The following is a 2,708-nucleotide window of genomic DNA, read 5'->3' on the forward strand; positions in this document are numbered from 1 at the left end:
GCAAAATAGGCTCTGTCTGAAAAATCAGTCTGGCACTTGTGGTTAACATCAAACTGACACAATATGTAAAAATACTGTCCAAATCACAACAGTTAGGAGCTACAGAGGGCACTGGAGGGAGACAAACATGTAGTTCTTGCTTGGGTCAGATAAATGAAGTTAAGTTACCCAGCTAGAATCTCTGCTTGTCTTCAAAATGAATTTAGATAGCACTGGTAACATCGCTTTGTTCTCTCAGCTGGACTCTAATCCTTCCTTTCACTGAACAGAAAGGTTGCTGGAGTCTGCTGTCCTGCAGAAACAAGCCTACACTATTGAATCCCAATCAAAGTCGTCCTGTATATCATCTGGAGGCAAAGAGTGCCCACCACATCTGGAAGGCTTGGGAAGGCATCATGTGCTGCTGGTTCATGGCTCCATGATGGCCTGCTATCGTAGTTCCTGGAGTGCCGAGAACCTGTGGGATATGAGTGTGGGAACAACAGACCCTGGCCGGAAACCCACTCCTCCATCAGCCTGGGAGCAGGCAGCTGCCAGACAATGTTTACTGAAAGCATGTCTACTGAAAACAATCCAGTACCCTAAGAAATGTTTACCGGAGTCATAAGTTCCCGATAAGGGCTCGCTCACTGAAACACCCTGACTTTGATCTAGCCACTTCCTGCTCCCTGCTGTCACCAATTCTGGTGTCAGGGATTTAACCACCAGCCAGGAGGAGAAAGAGAGATGTATGGGAGATGTGTGCGTGTATGTATGGCAGAAATTTTTCTGAAGGGAAGTGTTTTCTTGGGAAGTTCTCTTAAGACGACTTTGGGAGCATAAAGATTTCTTAACGCAACCAACTGGTCTCTGTGTCATCAATCCCAACACCCTCGCCACATCTCGGATACAGGCTGTAAAGCGGTGGCGGCATATGAGGGAGATTTTGCCTGGAATCTATGTACAAATTTCCTAACCCAATGTGTTGGGAAGGCTTTACTGGGTGCATGGCTACGTGACAGACATTCTGCTTAACATCGATCTCTGTGTGGATAAGGCCAGTCTGGGTAAAGAACTGATTAAAAGAGGAACAGAGATCAGTGAACTGAGCCTGATCTAATGACCAATTCTTGAGATATACCTGCCTCATACTCTCCATCAGACCTTGGAATTGTGAAAGGTCTCCATCTTACCAGTTAACACTGCTGGCAATTCGACAGCTTTCCTTCAGCATGTTGAGCATTGAATACCAATCGCTTGAAACACCAGAATTACAGCATACCTGCTGTGGGGGTGAGGGTGGCTGGTGTGCTAATGTCTGATGCTGATGGTTTGAATGATGCTGTATGTGCTGATGTGGGGAGGAGTGCTGGGTATGAGGTGGCTCGAGCTGCCTGTGTTGCTGTGGGTGTGATGCTGGGTACTGGGGATGCTGTGGATACTGTGGTAAACCATGCAGTTGATGGGGTGGGTGTAGAGAGCTGTGTGTGCATTTGGGGATGAGATAGCAAGACCTGTGCAACTGAATTACTGCCTGTGGCATTGAGGCCACTGTGACTGTTGGGTAGGCTGCTTTGGTTTCTGTGTAGGTGAGACCTCACTGTACTGCCAGGAGAGTGTTGATAGGAACATGAAGTGTGGGACTTCTGGGAAGATTCAGGAGGGATGCTCATCAAACCTTGTTGACTGAGTGACTGCTCAAAAACTGACTTATAAAGACTCCAAAATGAGGCACTGAGATCTTCAAAATTGTATTCTGTGAAAAGTAGTTCTTTATCTAGTTCTGGAAGTTTGTACTGTGGCTTATCTGAGGTGTTAATGATTGAGAGACTGGTACTGGATGGTTAGTCACCGGCATGTATACTATGCACACTTCCAACACTGTTCAAATTAACAGACACCAAACTCTGGTCTGAGAAACTGTTTTTAAGGCTGCTTCTTGAGCTATCACTACCATCCTGATCAGTATTGTACAATGTTACCCATTCACCAGATCATACCCTCTTCTTTGACCAAGTAGGCAGTGTATCTTCCTTCGGATTGGTGTCTATTGCTAATAAGAACCCTTTCAGGGATCATCCTTGGATCTAGGAAACATTTGTTCGGTAACAGAGTGTTTCGTATGGAATCCTTCCAACCACTGCCAGCCTCTCTATAATATAGGAAGTATCACAAATCCACTAGTAAATCTCACTTAAAGTCATTTTCTTTTTGGGTGAGCTATGAATTGCAAATGTGATGAGGCTGGCATAACAGTACAGAGGTTTTCCATCTTTGTGCTGTTGGACTTCTTCCTGGTCCAGCGTTGTGTTTGGGTCAAGGATTGCATTCTTCTTAGAAATCCCCGTTCCTTGTGCATTTTGTGTAGCATCAGAATTTTGGATGGCTGCTCTCATGATGAGCTGTGGTAACCAGTCCATAGATGCTAGGCTCCTCTCTAGTTCAGATGTCATCCTTACTTATTAAGTTACAGATGGCCAAGCTTGTCCATACAAACCCATCTGGCCACAAAGAGTGTCAGGCTGCACAGGACAGAACGGCCCATCTGAGTCCCCGGCATGGCAACCTTAGAGCGCCCAGGCCCAGAGCAGTGCCTAGAACAGCAGCAGAGGCAAGGGTGGGGTGGGGGTGGGGGCGGGGGCGGGAGCAGCCAACAACCGCCCCAAGCACCCAGAACTACTTCCCGGCCGGCTACCCCTGCCTCCTGCCTACTCTTATATTTTCATGCT

At 46.9% G+C, this 2,708-nt stretch overlaps 1 pseudogene; it reads right to left on the reverse strand.

The window, feature by feature from the left end:
* Positions 1-306: 306 nt before the first annotated feature.
* LOC101831416 lies at positions 307-2,480 on the reverse strand (annotated as a pseudogene).
* Positions 2,481-2,708: the final 228 nt, after the last annotated feature.

This window comes from Mesocricetus auratus, unplaced genomic scaffold, assembly GCF_017639785.1.
Source record: "Mesocricetus auratus isolate SY011 unplaced genomic scaffold, BCM_Maur_2.0 Super-Scaffold_100045, whole genome shotgun sequence".
NCBI lineage: Eukaryota > Metazoa > Chordata > Mammalia > Rodentia > Cricetidae > Mesocricetus > Mesocricetus auratus.